Source organism: Chelon labrosus, assembly GCF_963514085.1.
Source record: "Chelon labrosus genome assembly, chromosome: 1".
NCBI classification, from domain to species: domain Eukaryota; kingdom Metazoa; phylum Chordata; class Actinopteri; order Mugiliformes; family Mugilidae; genus Chelon; species Chelon labrosus.
Genome location: NC_140337.1, coordinates 12,587,869 through 12,607,344, shown reverse-complemented (window position 1 = coordinate 12,607,344; position 19,476 = coordinate 12,587,869). Strand labels below are relative to the sequence as shown.

Below are 19,476 nucleotides of genomic sequence, written 5' to 3'. Positions count from 1 at the left end.
TGTCTTTTTCAGAAACGACTGCAGCCCCCACTACTGCAGCTAATACAACTACTGCAAATGGAAGTACCAATGCCACAACAACCGCTGCACCAACTACAACAACCACCACTGCACCAACTACTACAACTGAAGACCCACTACCGGTTGTGGTTATTCAAGCAACCTTGGTAGAACCGTTTGTCCCAGAACTCAGTGATAGGAACAGCCAACCATTTGTGGTCCTTGAGGCAAGAGTCGTAACAGCGGTGAGTGCAGCACCTTTACATTTTCACCTAATTGAAGGTAATAAGTGAGCTTTTGAGATGTTTTTCGGATGTTTTTAATTGAATTTTCCATTTTTTACTTCAGTGTGACATCATCTACCGTGCTCGATTTGGTCCAATTTTCCTCCAGACATTCATCGTAGCATTCAGGTGAAATGATATATTTCTTGACAGAATTTTCTAGACATTTCCATACACAAGTTTCATTATTGACCACGGCCACAAACATAATATTTATATCCATAATGGTTCAAATATATACTGTTTTTTATTTTATTTTATTTTTTTTAATGCAGACCAGCTATAGTGCAAGCACAAATGGTGAACACTGAGGCAGTGGTGGGGATCCAGTTCAACAGAAATTCAACAACTGCACAAATCCCAACGGACACTGAAGTTGCACAGACCTTAGTAGAGGCTGTGAATAATCCCAACAGTACAATCAACATCACTATTCAAGCCAACACTGTCCGAGTAGTTGGTAAGTAAATAGTAGTACCGTACTTTACTCTAGCAAGGAAATACACCTAGTCATACGTAAATACATTGTGATTCATACAGTTGTTTCAAAGAATGCCTTTTGACTAACAATAGCCACTTTCTCAATTTTTTTCATATTTGTGTGTGTGTGTTGTCTTTTTCAGAAACGACTGCAGCCCCCACTACTGCAGCTAATACAACTACTGCAAATGGAAGTACCAATGCCACAACAACCGCTGCACCAACTACAACAACCACCACTGCACCAACTACTACAACTGAAGACCCACTACCGGTTGTGGTTATTCAAGCAACCTTGGTAGAACCGTTTGTCCCAGAACTCAGTGATAGGAACAGCCAACCATTTGTGGTCCTTGAGGCAAGAGTCGTAACAGCGGTGAGTGCAGCACCTTCACATTTTCACCTAATTGAAGGTAATAAGTGAGCTTTTGAGATGTTTTTCGGATGTTTTTAATTGAATTTTGCATTTTTTACTTCAGTGTGACATCATCTACCGTGCTCGATTTGGTCCAATTTTCCTCCAGACATTCATCGTAGCATTCAGGTGAAATGATATATTTCTTGACAGAATTTTCTAGACATTTCCATACACAAGTTTCATTATTGACCACGGCCACAAACATAATATTTATATCCATAATGGTTCAAATATATACTGTTTTTTTTTTTTTTTTTTAATGCAGACCAGCGAGAGTGCAAGCACAAATGGTGAACACTGAGGCAGTGGTGGGGATCCAGTTCAACAGAAATTCAACAACTGCACAAATCCCAACGGACACTGAAGTTGCACAGACCTTAGTAGAGGCTGTGAATAATCCCAACAGTACAATCAACATCACTATTCAAGCCAACACTGTCCGAGTAGTTGGTAAGTAAATAGTAGTACCGTACTTTACTCTAGCAAGGAAACACACCTAGTCATACGTAAATACATTGTGATTCATACAGTTGTTTCAAAGAATGCCTTTTGACTAACAATAGCCACTTTCTCAACTTTTTTCATATTTGTGTGTGTGTGTTGTCTTTTTCAGAAACGACTGCAGCCCCCACTACTGCAGCTAATACAACTACTGCAAATGGAAGTACCAATGCCACAACAACCGCTGCACCAACTACAACAACCACCACTGCACCAACTACTACAACTGAAGACCCACTACCGGTTGTGGTTATTCAAGCAACCTTGGTAGAACCGTTTGTCCCAGAACTCAGTGATAGGAACAGCCAACCATTTGTGGTCCTTGAGGCAAGAGTCGTAACAGCGGTGAGTGCAGCACCTTTACATTTTCACCTAATTGAAGGTAATAAGTGAGCTTTTGAGATGTTTTTCGGATGTTTTTAATTGAATTTTCCATTTTTTACTTCAGTGTGACATCATCTACCGTGCTCGATTTGGTCCAATTTTCCTCCAGACATTCATCGTAGCATTCAGGTGAAATGATATATTTCTTGACAGAATTTTCTAGACATTTCCATACACAAGTTTCATTATTGACCACGGCCACAAACATAATATTTATATCCATAATGGTTCAAATATATACTGTTTTTTTTTTTTTTTTTAATGCAGACCAGCGAGAGTGCAAGCACAAATGGTGAACACTGAGGCAGTGGTGGGGATCCAGTTCAACAGAAATTCAACAACTGCACAAATCCCAACGGACACTGAAGTTGCACAGACCTTAGTAGAGGCTGTGAATAATCCCAACAGTACAATCAACATCACTATTCAAGCCAACACTGTCCGAGTAGTTGGTAAGTAAATAGTAGTACCGTACTTTACTCTAGCAAGGAAATACACCTAGTCATACGTAAATACATTGTGATTCATACAGTTGTTTCAAAGAATGCCTTTTGACTAACAATAGCCACTTTCTCAATTTTTTTCATATTTGTGTGTGTGTGTTGTCTTTTTCAGAAACGACTGCAGCCCCCACTACTGCAGCTAATACAACTACTGCAAATGGAAGTACCAATGCCACAACAACCGCTGCACCAACTACAACAACCACCACTGCACCAACTACTACAACTGAAGACCCACTACCGGTTGTGGTTATTCAAGCAACCTTGGTAGAACCGTTTGTCCCAGAACTCAGTGATAGGAACAGCCAACCATTTGTGGTCCTTGAGGCAAGAGTCGTAACAGCGGTGAGTGCAGCACCTTTACATTTTCACCTAATTGAAGGTAATAAGTGAGCTTTTGAGATGTTTTTCGGATGTTTTTAATTGAATTTTCCATTTTTTACTTCAGTGTGACATCATCTACCGTGCTCGATTTGGTCCAATTTTCCTCCAGACATTCATCGTAGCATTCAGGTGAAATGATATATTTCTTGACAGAATTTTCTAGACATTTCCATACACAAGTTTCATTATTGACCACGGCCACAAACATAATATTTATATCCATAATGGTTCAAATATATACTGTTTTTTTTTTTTTGTTTTTTTTTTAATGCAGACCAGCTAGAGTGCAAGCACAAATGGTGAACACTGAGGCAGTGGTGGGGATCCAGTTCAACAGAAATTCAACAACTGCACAAATCCCAACGGACACTGAAGTTGCACAGACCTTAGTAGAGGCTGTGAATAATCCCAACAGTACAATCAACATCACTATTCAAGCCAACACTGTCCGAGTAGTTGGTAAGTAAATAGTAGTACCGTACTTTACTCTAGCAAGGAAATACACCTAGTCATACGTAAATACATTGTGATTCATACAGTTGTTTCAAAGAATGCCTTTTGACTAACAATAGCCACTTTCTCAATTTTTTTCATATTTGTGTGTGTGTGTTGTCTTTTTCAGAAACGACTGCAGCCCCCACTACTGCAGCTAGTACAACTACTGCAAATGGAAGTACCAATGCCACAACAACCGCTGCACCAACTACAACAACCACCACTGCACCAACTACTACAACTGAAGACCCACTACCGGTTGTGGTTATTCAAGCAACCTTGGTAGAACCGTTTGTCCCAGAACTCAGTGATAGGAACAGCCAACCATTTGTGGTCCTTGAGGCAAGAGTCGTAACAGCGGTGAGTGCAGCACCTTTACATTTTCACCTAATTGAAGGTAATAAGTGAGCTTTTGAGATGTTTTTCGGATGTTTTTAATTGAATTTTCCATTTTTTACTTCAGTGTGACATCATCTACCGTGCTCGATTTGGTCCAATTTTCCTCCAGACATTCATCGTAGCATTCAGGTGAAATGATATATTTCTTGACAGAATTTTCTAGACATTTCCATACACAAGTTTCATTATTGACCACGGCCACAAACATAATATTTATATCCATAATGGTTCAAATATATACTGTTTTTTTTTTTGTTTTTTTTTTAATGCAGACCAGCTAGAGTGCAAGCACAAATGGTGAACACTGAGGCAGTGGTGGGGATCCAGTTCAACAGAAATTCAACAACTGCACAAATCCCAACGGACACTGAAGTTGCACAGACCTTAGTAGAGGCTGTGAATAATCCCAACAGTACAATCAACATCACTATTCAAGCCAACACTGTCCGAGTAGTTGGTAAGTAAATAGTAGTACCGTACTTTACTCTAGCAAGGAAATACACCTAGTCATACGTAAATACATTGTGATTCATACAGTTGTTTCAAAGAATGCCTTTTGACTAACAATAGCCACTTTCTCAATTTTTTTCATATTTGTGTGTGTGTGTTGTCTTTTTCAGAAACGACTGCAGCCCCCACTACTGCAGCTAATACAACTACTGCAAATGGAAGTTCCAATGCCACAACAACCGCTGCACCAACTACAACAACCACCACTGCACCAACTACTACAACTGAAGACCCACTACCGGTTGTGGTTATTCAAGCAACCTTGGTAGAACCGTTTGTCCCAGAACTCAGTGATAGGAACAGCCAACCATTTGTGGTCCTTGAGGCAAGAGTCGTAACAGCGGTGAGTGCAGCACCTTTACATTTTCACCTAATTGAAGGTAATAAGTGAGCTTTTGAGATGTTTTTCGGATGTTTTTAATTGAATTTTCCATTTTTTACTTCAGTGTGACATCATCTACCGTGCTCGATTTGGTCCAATTTTCCTCCAGACATTCATCGTAGCATTCAGGTGAAATGATATATTTCTTGACAGAATTTTCTAGACATTTCCATACACAAGTTTCATTATTGACCACGGCCACAAACATAATATTTATATCCATAATGGTTCAAATATATACTGTTTTTTTTTTTGTTTTTTTTTTAATGCAGACCAGCTAGAGTGCAAGCACAAATGGTGAACACTGAGGCAGTGGTGGGGATCCAGTTCAACAGAAATTCAACAACTGCACAAATCCCAACGGACACTGAAGTTGCACAGACCTTAGTAGAGGCTGTGAATAATCCCAACAGTACAATCAACATCACTATTCAAGCCAACACTGTCCGAGTAGTTGGTAAGTAAATAGTAGTACCGTACTTTACTCTAGCAAGGAAATACACCTAGTCATACGTAAATACATTGTGATTCATACAGTTGTTTCAAAGAATGCCTTTTGACTAACAATAGCCACTTTCTCAATTTTTTTCATATTTGTGTGTGTGTGTTGTCTTTTTCAGAAACGACTGCAGCCCCCACTACTGCAGCTAATACAACTACTGCAAATGGAAGTACCAATGCCACAACAACCGCTGCACCAACTACAACAACCACCACTGCACCAACTACTACAACTGAAGACCCACTACCGGTTGTGGTTATTCAAGCAACCTTGGTAGAACCGTTTGTCCCAGAACTCAGTGATAGGAACAGCCAACCATTTGTGGTCCTTGAGGCAAGAGTCGTAACAGCGGTGAGTGCAGCACCTTTACATTTTCACCTAATTGAAGGTAATAAGTGAGCTTTTGAGATGTTTTTCGGATGTTTTTAATTGAATTTTCCATTTTTTACTTCAGTGTGACATCATCTACCGTGCTCGATTTGGTCCAATTTTCCTCCAGACATTCATCGTAGCATTCAGGTGAAATGATATATTTCTTGACAGAATTTTCTAGACATTTCCATACACAAGTTTCATTATTGACCACGGCCACAAACATAATATTTATATCCATAATGGTTCAAATATATACTGTTTTTTATTTTATTTTTTTTTTTTTAATGCAGACCAGCTATAGTGCAAGCACAAATGGTGAACACTGAGGCAGTGGTGGGGATCCAGTTCAACAGAAATTCAACAACTGCACAAATCCCAACGGACACTGAAGTTGCACAGACCTTAGTAGAGGCTGTGAATAATCCCAACAGTACAATCAACATCACTATTCAAGCCAACACTGTCCGAGTAGTTGGTAAGTAAATAGTAGTACCGTACTTTACTCTAGCAAGGAAATACACCTAGTCATACGTAAATACATTGTGATTCATACAGTTGTTTCAAAGAATGCCTTTTGACTAACAATAGCCACTTTCTCAATTTTTTTCATATTTGTGTGTGTGTGTTGTCTTTTTCAGAAACGACTGCAGCCCCCACTACTGCAGCTAATACAACTACTGCAAATGGAAGTACCAATGCCACAACAACCGCTGCACCAACTACAACAACCACCACTGCACCAACTACTACAACTGAAGACCCACTACCGGTTGTGGTTATTCAAGCAACCTTGGTAGAACCGTTTGTCCCAGAACTCAGTGATAGGAACAGCCAACCATTTGTGGTCCTTGAGGCAAGAGTCGTAACAGCGGTGAGTGCAGCACCTTTACATTTTCACCTAATTGAAGGTAATAAGTGAGCTTTTGAGATGTTTTTCGGATGTTTTTAATTGAATTTTCCATTTTTTACTTCAGTGTGACATCATCTACCGTGCTCGATTTGGTCCAATTTTCCTCCAGACATTCATCGTAGCATTCAGGTGAAATGATATATTTCTTGACAGAATTTTCTAGACATTTCCATACACAAGTTTCATTATTGACCACGGCCACAAACATAATATTTATATCCATAATGGTTCAAATATATACTGTTTTTTTTTTTGTTTTTTTTTTAATGCAGACCAGCTAGAGTGCAAGCACAAATGGTGAACACTGAGGCAGTGGTGGGGATCCAGTTCAACAGAAATTCAACAACTGCACAAATCCCAACGGACACTGAAGTTGCACAGACCTTAGTAGAGGCTGTGAATAATCCCAACAGTACAATCAACATCACTATTCAAGCCAACACTGTCCGAGTAGTTGGTAAGTAAATAGTAGTACCGTACTTTACTCTAGCAAGGAAATACACCTAGTCATACGTAAATACATTGTGATTCATACAGTTGTTTCAAAGAATGCCTTTTGACTAACAATAGCCACTTTCTCAATTTTTTTCATATTTGTGTGTGTGTGTTGTCTTTTTCAGAAACGACTGCAGCCCCCACTACTGCAGCTAATACAACTACTGCAAATGGAAGTTCCAATGCCACAACAACCGCTGCACCAACTACAACAACCACCACTGCACCAACTACTACAACTGAAGACCCACTACCGGTTGTGGTTATTCAAGCAACCTTGGTAGAACCGTTTGTCCCAGAACTCAGTGATAGGAACAGCCAACCATTTGTGGTCCTTGAGGCAAGAGTCGTAACAGCGGTGAGTGCAGCACCTTTACATTTTCACCTAATTGAAGGTAATAAGTGAGCTTTTGAGATGTTTTTCGGATGTTTTTAATTGAATTTTCCATTTTTTACTTCAGTGTGACATCATCTACCGTGCTCGATTTGGTCCAATTTTCCTCCAGACATTCATCGTAGCATTCAGGTGAAATGATATATTTCTTGACAGAATTTTCTAGACATTTCCATACACAAGTTTCATTATTGACCACGGCCACAAACATAATATTTATATCCATAATGGTTCAAATATATACTGTTTTTTTTTTTGTTTTTTTTTTAATGCAGACCAGCTAGAGTGCAAGCACAAATGGTGAACACTGAGGCAGTGGTGGGGATCCAGTTCAACAGAAATTCAACAACTGCACAAATCCCAACGGACACTGAAGTTGCACAGACCTTAGTAGAGGCTGTGAATAATCCCAACAGTACAATCAACATCACTATTCAAGCCAACACTGTCCGAGTAGTTGGTAAGTAAATAGTAGTACCGTACTTTACTCTAGCAAGGAAATACACCTAGTCATACGTAAATACATTGTGATTCATACAGTTGTTTCAAAGAATGCCTTTTGACTAACAATAGCCACTTTCTCAATTTTTTTCATATTTGTGTGTGTGTGTTGTCTTTTTCAGAAACGACTGCAGCCCCCACTACTGCAGCTAATACAACTACTGCAAATGGAAGTACCAATGCCACAACAACCGCTGCACCAACTACAACAACCACCACTGCACCAACTACTACAACTGAAGACCCACTACCGGTTGTGGTTATTCAAGCAACCTTGGTAGAACCGTTTGTCCCAGAACTCAGTGATAGGAACAGCCAACCATTTGTGGTCCTTGAGGCAAGAGTCGTAACAGCGGTGAGTGCAGCACCTTTACATTTTCACCTAATTGAAGGTAATAAGTGAGCTTTTGAGATGTTTTTCGGATGTTTTTAACTGAATTTTCCATTTTTTACTTCAGTGTGACATCATCTACCGTGCTCGATTTGGTCCAATTTTCCTCCAGACATTCATCGTAGCATTCAGGTGAAATGATATATTTCTTGACAGAATTTTCTAGACATTTCCATACACAAGTTTCATTATTGACCACGGCCACAAACATAATATTTATATCCATAATGGTTCAAATATATACTGTTTTTTTTTTTTGTTTTTTTTTTAATGCAGACCAGCTAGAGTGCAAGCACAAATGGTGAACACTGAGGCAGTGGTGGGGATCCAGTTCAACAGAAATTCAACAACTGCACAAATCCCAACGGACACTGAAGTTGCACAGACCTTAGTAGAGGCTGTGAATAATCCCAACAGTACAATCAACATCACTATTCAAGCCAACACTGTCCGAGTAGTTGGTAAGTAAATAGTAGTACCGTACTTTACTCTAGCAAGGAAATACACCTAGTCATACGTAAATACATTGTGATTCATACAGTTGTTTCAAAGAATGCCTTTTGACTAGCAATAGCCACTTTCTCAATTTTTTTCATATTTGTGTGTGTGTGTTGTCTTTTTCAGAAACGACTGCAGCCCCCACTACTGCAGCTAATACAACTACTGCAAATGGAAGTACCAATGCCACAACAACCGCTGCACCAACTACAACAACCACCACTGCACCAACTACTACAACTGAAGACCCACTACCGGTTGTGGTTATTCAAGCAACCTTGGTAGAACCGTTTGTCCCAGAACTCAGTGATAGGAACAGCCAACCATTTGTGGTCCTTGAGGCAAGAGTCGTAACAGCGGTGAGTGCAGCACCTTTACATTTTCACCTAATTGAAGGTAATAAGTGAGCTTTTGAGATGTTTTTCGGATGTTTTTAACTGAATTTTCCATTTTTTACTTCAGTGTGACATCATCTACCGTGCTCGATTTGGTCCAATTTTCCTCCAGACATTCATCGTAGCATTCAGGTGAAATGATATATTTCTTGACAGAATTTTCTAGACATTTCCATACACAAGTTTCATTATTGACCACGGCCACAAACATAATATTTATATCCATAATGGTTCAAATATATACTGTTTTTTTTTTTTGTTTTTTTTTTAATGCAGACCAGCTAGAGTGCAAGCACAAATGGTGAACACTGAGGCAGTGGTGGGGATCCAGTTCAACAGAAATTCAACAACTGCACAAATCCCAACGGACACTGAAGTTGCACAGACCTTAGTAGAGGCTGTGAATAATCCCAACAGTACAATCAACATCACTATTCAAGCCAACACTGTCCGAGTAGTTGGTAAGTAAATAGTAGTACCGTACTTTACTCTAGCAAGGAAATACACCTAGTCATACGTAAATACATTGTGATTCATACAGTTGTTTCAAAGAATGCCTTTTGACTAGCAATAGCCACTTTCTCAATTTTTTTCATATTTGTGTGTGTGTGTTGTCTTTTTCAGAAACGACTGCAGCCCCCACTACTGCAGCTAATACAACTACTGCAAATGGAAGTACCAATGCCACAACAACCGCTGCACCAACTACAACAACCACCACTGCACCAACTACTACAACTGAAGACCCACTACCGGTTGTGGTTATTCAAGCAACCTTGGTAGAACCGTTTGTCCCAGAACTCAGTGATAGGAACAGCCAACCATTTGTGGTCCTTGAGGCAAGAGTCGTAACAGCGGTGAGTGCAGCACCTTTACATTTTCACCTAATTGAAGGTAATAAGTGAACTTTTGAGATGTTTTTCGGATGTTTTTAATTGAATTTTCCATTTTTTACTTCAGTGTGACATCATCTACCGTGCTCGATTTGGTCCAATTTTCCTCCAGACATTCATCGTAGCATTCAGGTGAAATGATATATTTCTTGACAGAATTTTCTAGACATTTCCATACACAAGTTTCATTATTGACCACGGCCACAAACATAATATTTATATCCATAATGGTTCAAATATATACTGTTTTTTTTTTTTTTTTTTAATGCAGACCAGCGAGAGTGCAAGCACAAATGGTGAACACTGAGGCAGTGGTGGGGATCCAGTTCAACAGAAATTCAACAACTGCACAAATCCCAACGGACACTGAAGTTGCACAGACCTTAGTAGAGGCTGTGAATAATCCCAACAGTACAATCAACATCACTATTCAAGCCAACACTGTCCGAGTAGTTGGTAAGTAAATAGTAGTACCGTACTTTACTCTAGCAAGGAAATACACCTAGTCATACGTAAATACATTGTGATTCATACAGTTGTTTCAAAGAATGCCTTTTGACTAACAATAGCCACTTTCTCAACTTTTTTCATATTTGTGTGTGTGTGTTGTCTTTTTCAGAAACGACTGCAGCCCCCACTACTGCAGCTAATACAACTACTGCAAATGGAAGTACCAATGCCACAACAACCGCTGCACCAACTACAACAACCACCACTGCACCAACTACTACAACTGAAGACCCACTACCGGTTGTGGTTATTCAAGCAACCTTGGTAGAACCGTTTGTCCCAGAACTCAGTGATAGGAACAGCCAACCATTTGTGGTCCTTGAGGCAAAAGTCGTAACAGCGGTGAGTGCAGCACCTTCACATTTTCACCTAATTGAAGGTAATAAGTGAGCTTTTGAGATGTTTCTCGGATGTTTTTAATTGAATTTTCCATTTTTTACTTCAGTGTGACATCATCTACCGTGCTCGATTTGGTCCAATTTTCCTCCAGACATTCATCGTAGCATTCAGGTGAAATGATATATTTCTTGACAGAATTTTCTAGACATTTCCATACACAAGTTTCATTATTGACCACGGCCACAAACATAATATTTATATCCATAATGGTTCAAATATATACTGTTTTTTTTTTTTTTTTTTAATGCAGACCAGCGAGAGTGCAAGCACAAATGGTGAACACTGAGGCAGTGGTGGGGATCCAGTTCAACAGAAATTCAACAACTGCACAAATCCCAACGGACACTGAAGTTGCACAGACCTTAGTAGAGGCTGTGAATAATCCCAACAGTACAATCAACATCACTATTCAAGCCAACACTGTCCGAGTAGTTGGTAAGTAAATAGTAGTACCGTACTTTACTCTAGCAAGGAAATACACCTAGTCATACGTAAATACATTGTGATTCATACAGTTGTTTCAAAGAATGCCTTTTGACTAACAATAGCCACTTTCTCAATTTTTTTCATATTTGTGTGTGTGTGTTGTCTTTTTCAGAAACGACTGCAGCCCCCACTACTGCAGCTAATACAACTACTGCAAATGGAAGTACCAATGCCACAACAACCGCTGCACCAACTACAACAACCACCACTGCACCAACTACTACAACTGAAGACCCACTACCGGTTGTGGTTATTCAAGCAACCTTGGTAGAACCGTTTGTCCCAGAACTCAGTGATAGGAACAGCCAACCATTTGTGGTCCTTGAGGCAAGAGTCGTAACAGCGGTGAGTGCAGCACCTTTACATTTTCACCTAATTGAAGGTAATAAGTGAGCTTTTGAGATGTTTTTCGGATGTTTTTAATTGAATTTTCCATTTTTTACTTCAGTGTGACATCATCTACCGTGCTCGATTTGGTCCAATTTTCCTCCAGACATTCATCGTAGCATTCAGGTGAAATGATATATTTCTTGACAGAATTTTCTAGACATTTCCATACACAAGTTTCATTATTGACCACGGCCACAAACATAATATTTATATCCATAATGGTTCAAATATATACTGTTTTTTTTTTAATGCAGACCAGCTAGAGTGCAAGCACAAATGGTGAACACTGAGGCAGTGGTGGGGATCCAGTTCAACAGAAATTCAACAACTGCACAAATCCCAACGGACACTGAAGTTGCACAGACCTTAGTAGAGGCTGTGAATAATCCCAACAGTACAATCAACATCACTATTCAAGCCAACACTGTCCGAGTAGTTGGTAAGTAAATAGTAGTACCGTACTTTACTCTAGCAAGGAAATACACCTAGTCATACGTAAATACATTGTGATTCATACAGTTGTTTCAAAGAATGCCTTTTGACTAACAATAGCCACTTTCTCAATTTTTTTCATATTTGTGTGTTGTCTTTTTCAGAAACAACTGCAGCCCCCACTACTGCAGCTAATACAACTACTGCAAATGGAAGTACCAATGCCACAACAACCGCTGCACCAACTACAACAACCACCACTGCACCAACTACTACAACTGAAGACCCACTACCAGTTGTGGTTATTCAAGCAACCTTGGTAGAACCGTTTGTCCCAGAACTCAGTGATAGGAACAGCCAACCATTTGTGGTCCTTGAGGCAAGAGTCTTAACAGCGGTGAGTGCAGCACCTTCACATTTTCACCTAATTGAAGGTAATAAGTGAGCTTTTGAGATGTTTTTCGGATGTTTTTAATTGAATTTTCCATTTTTTACTTCAGTGTGACATCATCTACCGTGCTCGATTTGGTCCAATTTTCCTCCAGACATTCATCGTAGCATTCAGGTGAAATGATATATTTCTTGACAGAATTTTCTAGACATTTCCATACACAAGTTTCATTATTGACCACGGCCACAAACATAATATTTATATCCATAATGGTTCAAATATATACTGTTTTTTTTTTGTTTTTTTAATGCAGACCAGCGAGAGTGCAAGCACAAATGGTGAACACTGAGGCAGTGGTGGGGATCCAGTTCAACAGAAATTCAACAACTGCACAAATCCCAACGGACACTGAAGTTGCACAGACCTTAGTAGAGGCTGTGAATAATCCCAACAGTACAATCAACATCACTATTCAAGCCAACACTGTCCGAGTAGTTGGTAAGTAAATAGTAGTACCGTACTTTACTCTAGCAAGGAAATACACCTAGTCATACGTAAATACATTGTGATTCATACAGTTGTTTCAAAGAATGCCTTTTGACTAACAATAGCCACTTTCTCAACTTTTTTCATATTTGTGTGTGTGTGTTGTCTTTTTCAGAAACGACTGCAGCCCCCACTACTGCAGCTAATACAACTACTGCAAATGGAAGTACCAATGCCACAACAACCGCTGCACCAACTACAACATCTACCAATGCTACAATCCCATCTACAAGTACTGTCAGAACATCGACAAGTGTTTTCACTACAGCCTCTACCACAACGGCTGAGGCCGTTACAACAAGGCAGTTGACGTTCAGATCTGCTGGAGAGACCTTCACAAGTGAATTGCTGAATCCCTCATCTCAAGTATTTATTAGTCGGGCTCGTCTGTTAAAGTCAACTGTAAGTATCTTTAAGTGACATTGTTGGCATTCTAAGAACATGGAAACATTTCACCTTGTGTAATATTAAACTGTTTTATTGGTATTAGTTTTTAAGAAAAAGATGTTGCTCCCTATAAGATGCTCGATTGTTGCTTATGAGCTTCACTGCAGATTGTAAGATTTGAAAAGAAACTAATATTAGTCAGTTTATTCATACATGCATTTAATGTTTGTTTTTGTTTCTGCAGGTTGAACCTTTCTACCAAAGAGCATTTTCTTCATTCCGCTCCTTGACTGTGATTTCATTCAGGTAATTTTTTATGTTATGCTGGTAAAATCTTAATAATATTGACTGTAAATCCATAGAAACTAGATGATCGCAAGCGATCATAAAGGGATCCATGATGTGGCGATGTTGCCCCTGAGCGAGGCGCAGAGGCATAAGTCACCAGTAGTGCCCCCGATAGACCGTATTTCACAAAACTTGGTGGGTTTGTAAGGAGTCATCCACAGATTAGTATTGTCAAATTTCAAGCAGGTGACTTTGGTTTGTGAGATATAAACATGTAGTCATTGTAGAGCCCCCTACAGCCCAAATTTCATGAAACTTGCCACGATTGTATGCAAACATAATACTGGTTGCTCAGTTTCATAAGGATTGGGTGAATACTTCAAAAGTTATAGGCCTTAAAGTCATCTGAAATGTTTGTGTCACCTGTAGCGCCCACTGTTGACGTAATGTCACGCCACTTGATGGGCGTCTACACAATATATTACAGATTGCGTTGCCAAATGCCATGAAGTTAGCTATTGCAGTTTTTGAGATATTGAAATGTTGCCTTTGTAGCACCTAGAGACCAAGGGTCACAAAAGTAGGGGTGCTTATACACAATCATATTATTATCAATGATCTGAAGTTGGGCAGCACAGTGGTGAGGTGGTTAGCACTGATACCTCACAGCGAGAAGGTCCCGGGTTCGAATACATGGGCCAACTGGGCCTTTCTTTGTGGAGTTTGCATGTTCTCCCTGTGTCTGCGTGGGTTCTCTCCGGGCACTCCGGTCTACTCCCACCTTCTAAAGACATGCTCATTAGGTTAATTGGCGATTCTAAAAATTGGCCGTAGGCCGTTTGAGTGTGAATGGTTGTCTGTCTCTCCGTATTGGCCCTGCGATAGGCGTCATGTCCAGGGTGTACCCCCGCCTCTCGCCCGATGACAGCTGGGATAGGGTCCAGCAGACCCCCACGACCCTTAACAGGAATAAGCGGGTACAGAAGATGAATGAAAAATTAATGATCTGAAGTTTGATTAAATTTCGGTATATACTTCACAAAATATTAGCTTTTGAGTTATACTGTTGCACACCATAAAAACTAAGCAGCCATTAACTTTGTAATCAATAACCCAGTTAAAGCTGTTTTTGTGAAGTTTTCATTATCTTTGTCCATAAATGATACATGCCAAGTTTGGTGAGCATTGGAGGAACGGGCTAGATTTTGCTTTGAGGTGCAATTTTTGAAATGAAAATGGACGTGGCCCAGTCCATTATAACCAGTGCTATCTAAGGAATCAGAGGGAGAAATAATTTTGTTTCTAGGGCATACGGTTCTCGAGATATGAGGCAAAATGTAAATTGGCTTATTATAGCGCCACCTAGCTGCAGGCATGTGTAATGACACCTTGGTAAAGTGACATGCTAGGACTTCTACCAAGTTACCAGGTTTGATACCTTTTACCCTTGTAGTTTGTCTTGCTCAGATACTTAAGCTACGCAGTTTGCATGGACCCCAGTAAAACAATGTTTTTGGTCGATCTTTTTGCAGTAATGGATCAATCATCAACAACATGGACCTTGTGTTTAGTTCCACATCTGTTCCCAACAACATTCAGATTGCTACAGTTTTGGTCAATGCATCTTCCGACATCACAGCCTTCAACATTGACACCAACTCAATTTCTGTGAATGACACAGGCAAGTCATTTTTAATGCTATCATATTATAAAGTTACAGTACAAAAGGAATTTTAGTTTACATAACTCCTTGTTTTCCAGAAATAACTGCTGCATCAATCACAACAACTCCTGCAGCAACTACAACGACAACCACTGTAGCAACTACAACAACAACTCCTGCATCAACTACTACATCAACAGCTGGAACAACAACAACAACTCCTGTAGCAACAGCAACAACAGCTAGAGGAACAACAACAACCCGTGCAAGAGCTGCAGCAACAGCCACTGCAGAAACTACAACAACAACTGCAGCAACAATTACAACAACAGCTGGAGCAACAACAACAGCTGTTACAGCAACTACAACAATTCCTGCAGCAACTACAACAACAATCACTGCAGTAAGTACAACAACAACTCCTGCAGCAACTACAACAATTCCTGCAGCAAGTACAACAGCAACATTTGGGACAACAACTGCTGCAGCAGCTACAACAACAACTCCTGCAGCAACAACAACAAATCCTGTAGCAATATCAACAGCTGGAGCAACAACCACAACTCCTGTAGCAGCTACAACAACAACCACTCCACCAACTACAACAACAACTGCTGCAGCAATGACACCAACAACTCCGGCAGCAACAATAACAAATCCTGTGGCAACAGCAACAGCTCGACCAACTACATCAACAGCTGGAGCAACAACAAATCCTGTAGCAACACTAACAGCCCCTGTAGCAGCTACAACAACAACAACCACTGGAGGAACTACAACAACAACTGCGGCAACAACTACAACAACAACAGCTGGAGAAACAACAACAAATCCTGCAGCAACATCAGCAGCTGGAGCAACAACATCAACAGCTGAAGCAACAACAAATCCTGTAGCAGCACTAACAGCCCCTGTAGCAGCTACAACAACAACAACAACCACTGGAGGAACTACAACAACAACTGCGGCAACAACTACAACAACAACAGCTGGAGCAACAACAACAAATCCTGCAGCAACATCAACAGCTGGAGCAACCACATCAACAGCTGGAGCAACAACAAATCCTGTAGCAACACTAACAGCCCCTGTAGCAGCTACAACAACAACAACCACTGGAGGAACTACAACAACAACTGCGGCAACAACTACAACAACAACAGCTGGAGAAACAACAACAAATCCTGCAGCAACATCAGCAGCTGGAGCAACAACATCAACAGCTGAAGCAACAACAAATCCTGTAGCAACACTAACAGCCCCTGTAGCAGCTACAACAACAACAACCACTGGAGGAACTACAACAACAACTGCGGCAACAACTACAACAACAACAGCTGGAGCAACAACAACAAATCCTGCAGCAACATCAACAGCTGGAGCAACCACATCAACAGCTGGAGCAACAACAAATCCTGTAGCAACACTAACAGCCCCTGTAGCAGCTACAACAACAACAACCACTGGAGGAACTACAACAACAACTGCGGCAACAACTACAACTACCACCACTGACCTGACTACAACAACAACCGCTGGAGAAACAACAACAAATCCTGCAGCAACATCAACAGCTGGAGCAACAACATCAACAGCTGGAGCAACAACAAATCCTGTAGCAACACTAACAGCCCCTGTAGCAGCTACAACAACAACAACCACTGGAGGAACTACAACAACAACTGCGGCAACAACTACAACAACAACAGCTGGAGAAACAACAACAAATCCTGCAGCATCATCAACAGCTGGAGCAACAACATCAACAGCTGGAGCAACAACAAATCCTGTAGCAACACTAACAGCCCCTGTAGCAGCTACAACAACAACAACCACTGGAGGAACTACAACAACAACTGCGGCAACAACTACAACTACCACCACTGACCTGACTACAACAACAACCGCTACACTAAGTACAACAAACTCTGCAGTAACTACAACAACAACCCCTGCAGCAACAACAACACATTCTGTGACAACATTAACAGCTGGAGCATCAACTACAACTCCTGCAGCAACTATAACAACAACCGCTGCATCTACAACAACAACAGCTGGACCAACTACAACAACTCCTACTGCAAGTGCAACAACAACAAATCCTGCAGCAACATCAACAGCTGGAGCAACTACAACAACTCCTCTAGCAGCTACAACAACAACCACTGCAGGAATTACAACAACAACTGTTCCAACAACTACAACAACAACTGCTGCTGTAACAACACCAACAACTGCTGCAGCTACTACACCAAGAACCGCTGCAGCAACGACAACAACTCCTGCAGCAAATACAGCAATTCCTGCAGCAAGTATAACAACAACACTTGGAACTACAACTGCTGCAGCAACTACAACAACATCTCCTGCAGCAACAACAACAAATCCTGTGGCAACATCAACAGCTGGAGAAACAACCACAACTCCTGTACCAACTATAACAACAACCACTGCATCTACAACAGCAACAGCTGGACCAACTACAACAACTCCTGCTACAACTGCAACAACAACAGCTGGAGCAACACCAATAAACCCTGTAGCAACACCAACAGCTGGAGCAACAACAACTCCTGCAGCAGCTACAACAACAACCACTGCAGCAACAACTACAACCACCACCACTGACCTGACTACAACAACAACCGCTACTCTAACTACAACAAACCCTGCAGCAACCACAACAACAACTGCTGCAGTAACAACACCAACAACTGCAGGAGCAACTACAACAACAACAGCTGGGGAAACATCTCCTGCTGCAACTACAACAACAACTGCTGGAGCAACAACAACAACTCCAACAGCAACTTCAGCAACAACTCCTGTAGCAATTACAACAATACCTTCTGTAGCAACAATACCCACCACTGCAGCAACTACAACGACAACTCCTGCAGCAACTATAACAACAACTGCTGCATCTACAACAACAGCAGCTGGACCAACTACAACAACTCCTGTAGCAGGAACTACAACAACTGCGGCAACAACTACAACTACCACCACTGACCTGACTACAACAATAACTGCTACACTAACTACAACAAACTCTGCAGCAACTACAACAACAACCCCTGCAGCAACAACAACAAATCCTGTGGCAACATCAACAACTGGAGCATCAACTACAACTCCTGCAGCAACTATAACAACAACCGCTGCATCTACAACAACAACAGCTGGACCAACTACAACAACTCCTACTACAAGTACAACAACAACAAATCCTGTATCAACATCAACAGCTGGAGCAACTACAACAACCCCTGTAGCAGCTACAACAACAACCACTGCAGGAACTACAACAACAACTGTGGCAACAACTACAACAAACCCTGCAGCAACTACAACAGCAACTCCTGCAGCAACAACAACAAGTCCTGTGACAACATCAACAGCTGGAGCAACAACTCCTGCACCAACTATAACAACAACCGCTGCATCTACAAGTGCTGCCACAACAACCTCTACCACAATGGTTGAGGCAGTTACAACAAGGCAGTTGACGTTCAGATCTGCTGGAGAGACCTTCACAAGTGAATTGCTGAATCCATCATCTCAAGCATTCATCAGTCGAGCTCGTTTGTTAAGGTCAACTGTAAGTATCTATAAGTGAAAATGTTTGCATTCTAAGAACATGGAAACATTTCACCTTGTGTAATATTAAACTTTTTTTGTTGGTATCAGTTTTTAAGAAAAATATGTTGCTTCCTATAGGATGCTCAATTGTTGTTTATGAGGTTTATTACAGATTGTGATATTTGAAAAGAAATTAGTCATTTCATTCATTCATTCATTCATTCATTCATTCCATGAAGGGTCGCAGGGGGTGCTGGAGCCTATCCCGGCTGTGAATATTAGTAATTTCTGCCACATAAATTGAA

At 40.7% G+C, this 19,476-nt stretch overlaps 1 protein-coding gene across 1 annotated transcript in view; it reads left to right on the top strand.

Annotated features, from left to right (window-relative positions):
* The window catches only part of LOC311491327 (uncharacterized protein), a gene marked incomplete at its 5' end in the record, with an annotated part of 314,565 nt that overhangs the window by 189,980 nt on the left and 105,109 nt on the right, over positions 1-19,476 (top strand). The gene's annotated exons all lie outside the window — the stretch shown is intronic.